Source organism: Homarus americanus, unplaced genomic scaffold, assembly GCF_018991925.1.
Source record: "Homarus americanus isolate GMGI-L3 unplaced genomic scaffold, GMGI_Hamer_2.0 scaffold57980, whole genome shotgun sequence".
Lineage (NCBI taxonomy): Eukaryota > Metazoa > Arthropoda > Malacostraca > Decapoda > Nephropidae > Homarus > Homarus americanus.
In genome coordinates, this window is record NW_024716703.1 from 21,567,636 (window position 1) to 21,575,295 (window position 7,660).

Here is a 7,660-nt window from a genome sequence, read left to right on the forward strand (position 1 = left end):
TCTGCAGTGTTTATAAAGTATTGTTCCTTTCTGTCATTTTATTATAAGTTTCCTGTTCCGCACTTCCACAAAGACAAGGTGATATTTGATTTGTAAATAATGAAATAGATGAACAGTTTTAAAGTGTTTGCTTAAGGATATACTGTAAATGTTTTTGTGATGTTGCAGTCGGTCAAGCTTCAGATTTATTTATTTATTTTATTATTTTATTTTAATTTTTTTACAAAGTTTTATTAAAAAAAATAGAATGAGATCATTGAGCAGCTAAGGAAGTAGGTTATGAATTGTGTGTTTTTCTTCATGATTTACAATTATGATCTCAATTGCAAGTCCTTGTTCATTTGTTTTATTCAATATTTAGTCTCATTATGAACTGTTAGCTTTTATTGCAAAGTACGGTACAGTATTTAGAATACAGTACTATAGTATAAATCACAAATTACATTTTGGGTTAATTAAACATGCCATTCTTTTTTATGTAAGTTCAAGCTTCTTATTTTTTTAGGGGACAGACAATCCCAGTGTATTATGTGTTGTGAATTGAAAAGAAGTAAGAAATTGTGAATGAGCTTTGTGTTTAATATAGGTTACATAGGATGGACTGAAAGTTTAAAGCAAATAATGCAGGGAAAAAGAATATGAGGTGCTCTGAAAGCATTAATTTATGAAAAGCCAGGTGTAGGAGATGCTTGAAGCCTGCATGAAAGGAATATATGTTTTAAAATGTTCCTCAGGGAAGTGAGACCCATTTTTTTTGCAAATTCATCATAAAAAAAAAATACTGTAATTGAAATACTTGACTTGAGAATATGTAAGAAATTATGAAGAGAACTGTGGTAAAGGATGAACATATAAAAATGTGTGGAGTTATGGAAACATTTGAAGGTACTTGTATAAAAGCCTCCAAAAATTGTTTGACCGTGTTGTTGTAGATAGAATAGATGAAAAATCAGAGGAAAAGATTGATGATGGTGTAAATGCAGGTGCATTTTAGGGAAGAGTTAGACTTCACAGTGGGATTACAACTGAATCTACAAGAGGAAAAGTTAGATTAATATGAATGCGAGAGATGGTGAATACTATACATACTAAGAGCTTAAGGTATTTATTGAGGGTTACGGATGTTTCAAGAGATGATGTTGAGCGGTGATTGCTGATCATGGGGAGTGCAGTTTTAATTTAGAGAGTTTTAAATGATTTGAAAAAAGGGCGAGTGCAAAAATTTTGTTTGAAAGTGACTACAGCCACTCCTCGACTTACGACCTACTTGACTTATGACCACCCGGACATACGACCGCCTCAGTCGTACCAAAATTTGTTCTTATTACGTATTTTCGAGTCCCGACGTTAGTGATTGCGCTGTGTACTGACAAAATTTTTGTTTGTAATTCCCTTTAAAATGGCTGGCAAGCTTAAAAGTGAGAGTTTTGTGGTGCTGAGAAGAAAAAGAGACACCCATTTTAGATTTTCTATGTACTGTACATATTATTTTCGCATTTTCCACATTAACAATTAGACTTACAACCTGGATTTGGGTCCCTAAGCCCGTCGTAAGTCGGGGAGAGACTGTATTGTCAAATGGCAAGACATATTTTCTTTAATGCAGGTAATGTAATTGTAGATTCTGTATGGTGGGAGAAATTTGTTTGAAATTGGGTGAATGGGGGTTTTAGTTATCAGTTCAGTTAATTTTGTGAAGAGAATTGATAGGTAAATGTACTGTTAATGTGAATAACAATTGCAGTGTGTCTTATTATGCTGAACTTTAGTTGAAGATATGTAAAATATTTTTGTGAGGTTTGATGCAACTGACCCAACCCATGTTGATAGGTATACAGTTTGGAGTAACTGAAAGACATATAAGAGGGGCCAGTATCTTCAATGTGTAGCCGTGTAACTTTTGGTTAATTTCATCCTTATTTGTAATATAGTGTCCAAACATTCTTGTAGATGTTTATAAAAAACATGAATTAAATGTAAACTGTGAACTGAAGCTTTCAGATGATGAAGTAAATCTGCAATCATTCCATAACAGCTAAAATGAGGGTCAGTGGTTCTGTTACTGTACATATACTGATTTAAATATGAGTGGAAATTGGTAAAACATGTTTTTTTCATATGTCCCTTATTGTTTACTCTTATTTTGGAGGTGGTGGTGTACAGTATTTGGTTTTCTGTCCCTGTGGAGTGATATTAAAGAAGATATTTCTGTCATATCTAGAAAAAATTATAAGATGTTATACTGTATTCTGAATAAGTCTTTGTGATACTGTGTGTGCTTCAAATGTATTTGTTTGCTGAGTGTAATCATCTTAAAAAGATGAAAGTTAGTCAATTAAAGTATGCTGAAACTGCTTACCAGTTGTCATGAATCAGTAATTGCTTTGTTAAAATTTTCTCATTGTAGTATTCTCATTTGAGATCTTAATTAGCAGATAGACTTTTTGTGCCTCAAAGGTTGCCATTCCATTCACTAGAAAATGAAGCACATGGTACTGGATGTTTTAGGTTAGTCTAACTGCATTAATTTACAGTTAGGCTCTATTAGTTTTTGATGCTTAGTGTTTATGGTCATCACTACATGTACTCTTACATAATGTTTGTCTCAAGTCTCGTTCATATTACAGTACATGACTTAATTCTTGGACACCTTAAATTTGAATGTTATATGGGAATCAGTATTGTTTTCATGGCTGTCACCACAACACTTTGTCTTCTCTGGTGATCCTGTATTACACTATGCGCAGTTTTATTGTGCCTCGTTTGCTGTGCATGCATACAATCATCAAAATTTGTGTATGTGATACATTTTCCTCTAGTCATAAGAAACATTCCGGATGAACTCTTTTCAGAAGTCATTAGGATAAGAATCAGTTTCATGTTGCATGGATCCTCAAAAGTTTGGTTTTGTGCAATGACTTATACGTGTTTTTCTTTTTTTCCGTTGGCGACCTAGCTGCCATGTTGTGCTGTTCTGCCCCGTGCCCCGTATTGCCTGCCGTCCGTATAACAGTGTCTACGTCCTTCTCCCATCTTCGTAGCACGTCTCATACGTACGTATGTATACGTATGTGTATGCCATGTGGTTGTATACACTGTGCAGCTGCTGTAAAGTCACTCATGCTAACAGATTACTAACCAGTCATCAAACCTGTCAGCATACATAAACATATTAGGCTTCAATTAAACCCTCAGCAGTGCTTGTCATCAACACAGTTTTGGTATCTTGACAAGTAACCTCACCAAAAGGCTATCGTTGCTATTCTCTGTACAAACCAAAAATGTTTAATATTATAATACATACATTTTTAATAGTTGTTTACTTTAGGAATAAATACTGTATACTGTCTTTTTATCAATTTTTCTAGACCATTGATTACATAAAGAGATGGTTTAAAGTCGCTTCTTTTAAAAGACTAACTATCCAGTATGTATTGGTGAGTGAACTCATTAGATTTGACGGTAGCTACTTGCACAAATTTTTCACTTTAAAAATAAATTGGTTTGTTCTTTCATTCATATTCAGTTCCACTTAAGGCAGAATCAAGATTTTCTATGGAATGGACATTGGATCCATATATTTTAGTAGGAATTGTACATGGCAGCTTCACAATTTCATACATAAACTTGAACATAGATGATATCCTTATGTACTTACTATGTGCCATGGCTTCTTGAAACATGTAAACACTAAATATTGTGTTTTAGATATATATTTCATGGAATACATGTTTTGTAATTGTGCTAATAAATCTGGATGCATGCTTATAATATTCAAATATTGTCTTGTACTTCAATGTACTGCACAAAGTGATTATTAATTTTATCAGTACAAAAGTGACAACTTTTGTATATTGATTGTACTCCAAGGTCATATTTTTATAGCAGTCTTTGCATTGCTAATTTAGGACATTGATCAGTGTTTGTCTTCAAGAATTTTTAGATTATAGGATGACAAATCTTCCAGTCATTTCAGCTCTCGTAAACACCAAGTGTGTAGCTCTAAGAACACTAAGAGGAGATGCTTCAAGTTTTACTTAGGATAGTTAATAGTTACCCAGAGTGATCACTGGGATAAAAGAAAAGGTCTCCATTGCTCCCACTGGCCATCTATTAACCCACAACCCTGGTTTAGTATTTTATTCAATTCAGCAACTATGCTTAGAGTAAGACCTCATAGATCTAGTAATAGGTACATCTCAAGCATAGCTGGAATATTAAGCAACTTTGCTTGCATACAGGTTTAGTTCAATTTTGTAAGTGCCATAGAGTGGCAATAGAATGGATGTAGTAGTTCTTTATGCCTCTTCAGTTTGAAGGGAGGCACATACTGAAGCATTGATAATGGATTCTTTTAGTGTTCTTACTCACAGAATTCGGTTTGAGAGTTTTTAAGGATACCTCCATGTGTCAGGGGCCAGGACGGAGAGTAGTAAAGAAGAGGCCGTGTTGGGCAAAGACGATAACTAGTCTATTACTGGGAGTTTCCATAAAGAGGGCATCCCCCCCTTCAACTTTGATGCTTCATACATGGTTAATAATAATTTTTATTTTTTATTTTTATTATTCTTTAAGAAGAGGAATATAGTGGAAACTTACCACTAAAGTTTAAGTGGGATTAGTTCTCTGTTCACAACTCTCGCATATTGGGTGATTGAAGAATAATGTTTAATCATCTCTTGTTCATTTATAAGAGTAATTGTTGGAGCTTAACATGAAGAAGGTTAAATAATCATTATCCTCTTCCACCCATGATAAATATTGCCTTACTCCACTGGAGTATTGGCCATGACTTCTTTAATTGCTCATTGCTGTTAATTTATTTCTTGTATTTGACCGTCTTAATTTCTTTATTTTATTTTATTTTACTTATTTATAGTTATTATTATTTTCTTGGTCAGGCAGATTAGAAGCTGAGACTTGTTACTATGAAAGAAACAAGGTAGCAGGTCATTGTGATTTCAGACAGGCAACTGTGTCTGTCTGGCTCATAGCCCTAGGCTAACCAAAGACTATGAAAATGTGTTTGTCTATGTTTGTTGTACCCAAGCCACGGTATTGAAGGGTGTACAACCCATTAAACCTCGTTACTGCTACGTCTGTTTGCCGGAAATGGAGTTATACATGTTATTTATTAAAACTGGTATGTTGATGTTATTCAGTGTCTCCTCTGTTTCTTTTTCCAGTTTTATTGACTGAAGTGGGGTGTTCCATTTTGAATGTAAGGCAGACAATTCACTCACCAAAAGGTCAATGCCATCTCTGTGCCTTTATTTTACATTGCTTACATTTGTGCTTATATTGCAGCTATGAGGAAGCCAGTCCTAAGTTCCATTAAACGGTCCGAAAGAGACATTAGAAGATACCCTGTTACAATATAGGAGAGCTTTCATGTGTAGGTGGATGTGCTATTTAATGTAGTTGTGTTAAAAGATATATATATAGAGGTAGGTATAGAGGGAAGTTATTGATTTATTTGATTCTGTGTTTTTTGATTAGTGTTGTATTCAGCAGTAAATATGGTAAATATATATTCAATGTATCTAATGTGTTCTGTTGGGTTTGTTTCAAAGAATCATTATGTATGCATGTAGTCTTTAGTTGTTTGGTTTTTCTTTGATTTCACAGGTTATGTCATGAAATCCTTTCCTCAGTGTAACCTGTTACCTCTGTAGGCTCCAGCCTTCTTGTTTATTTTTTGACTGGTGTGTGATTCACCATTGATTCTGCAGGATGATGGGTTTATTTGGAGTTCACTGAAGACATCTTACCTTATCAATAGCCAAGCATGAGCACACCTTAAATTTATTATCAGAGTTTTTGGTGAATTTGTATCCCATGTGTAAGGTTAGGTGTCTTAGTTTTTCTGTGTACACCTATAGGAAAATGGTCCCATTTCTTTTGTGTGTTGTATTCTTCTGCTTTTGTTAACTTACCATGTGGTAAAAAAAAAGTAATTGAGTAAGGGGAAGTAATTTACAAATTTTCTTGTGTTGCTTAAATTATCATCATAAATTTTATTAAAAATTGAATGATTTTGTTTCTTAACATTTTTATAAATTATTGTATCCTGAATTAATGGAATATCCCTTAAAAACATTTATAATTTGTATTTTAATTACCGGTATGAATAAAAAAATTTTGGAGAAGAGTTCGAAATACAGTATACAGTAATAAGACTAATGTGTAAAGGACACTTTTTAATAATATTGGAGAATAAAAACATGTTTTGTGATACATGGTCAAAGTAGACACAGTGTTTGTAATGCTTCCCCATCTCATTAGAGTGACAGTATTCACTCATCACTTCTTGCAGCGGTTATCGTTAAGCTACCTGTACTCAGGAAAGATTCTCATTCGAGAGTCATTGTCCTGTCCCTATTAGCCAGAGGACTAACATTCAGAGGAGATATGTGATTTTTGAGTCATTGCCACACCAATATGTGTAATTATTGTTTGTCATACAAGGTATTTTCCATTGATTGTGGAAATTTATATTTATGTCAATGGAAACCCAGTTCACAACCTACAACTTCATGCTGGATGCCAAAAGCATGGCCCCCCATTTCAGGCTCTGAAATGTACTGTGATTTAAGACCACTGAATGTGCATACGTGTAAATGTTTTGCTTTGTATGGATCTGTTTGGAATGATAAATTTTACACAAAGAATTGGAAAAAGCTTTTATTGATAGCCAAACCATGTCAGGCATTTTAATACTGTACACGTAATGTTAATTAAAGGCTGATAAGACAGGTGACATGTTGAGAACAGTCACCCCTGTGTCATTAATACTACTGAAGGTATTGGTCAAGTGGTTTATCTGTTACCTATTTACTTTGTCTTACTCCTCATGTTGTGAATTGGTTGTGTAGGGCTTTGAAATGTATGTTCAGTGCCTGTTTGGGGAGATAATAGAAGTGTATTGTCTGCTTGCACATTATGAGTGTATTTTAGAAAAGGTGTTTCTCAGGAACACCTTTAAAATGAGGAAAATATGTGTTATCCCTTAAGTGTTTATTTAATTTAGGAGCTGGTAAGTCAAGGCCTAATATTAATATAATTCTTGTGTGTAGAAAATAGAAGATTTTATTTTTTGTGGAAATTTCTTGCTGAATTTATAGTACCTATTTATTAAAGTCATCATTATAATGCCCACACTTATAAAATATGTCATATACAGAGTAATTTGCAGATTAAAAGATTTAAGAAATTTAACCTCTATTTTCAATTGCTTCTGTTTTGACAACACAAGAAGACTCCTGTTTAACTTCTTCCTGTTTGGATGTATCATTGTGCAAGGGGACAATACCTGTCATGTGAGTAGTTGTAATTTTCTACTTCCAAGCAGCCAACCCGTAATTTTGTAATGAAATGTACAAGGATATAGCAGCAGAAGAATAAAGTATTTTCAAAGGATATTTTGTTTAATACACAACCTGTATTAGTTTTCTTTCCATCCCAAGAAGGCATTCCTTGAACTGACAGTAGAATAGCTTAAAGAATGACATTTGAACTCAAAATCTTTTGTTTTTTATGTATACAGTTGCAGACAAAATTTCTGAACACTTAATTGTCTGTATGTTGGCCTGGCGAGTTATTGCTAGGCATTAACATACCTAGGTATAAGCTAGGCGTCGCATTCTGGGCTATATCACAA

General features: G+C 33.8%; 1 protein-coding gene across 17 annotated transcripts in view; it reads left to right on the plus strand.

Moving 5' to 3' along the window:
• The window catches only part of LOC121858331 (CUGBP Elav-like family member 2), a 124,510-nt gene extending 117,091 nt beyond the window's left edge, over nt 1-7,419 (plus strand). For all 17 annotated transcript variants that reach the window (XM_042354699.1, XM_042354714.1, XM_042354703.1 and 14 more), the window contains one exon: nt 2,957-7,419. The gene's annotated coding sequence lies outside the window, so the exon portion shown is untranslated. The remainder of the gene's footprint in view (nt 1-2,956) is intronic.
• The last annotated feature ends 241 nt before the right edge of the window (nt 7,420-7,660 follow it).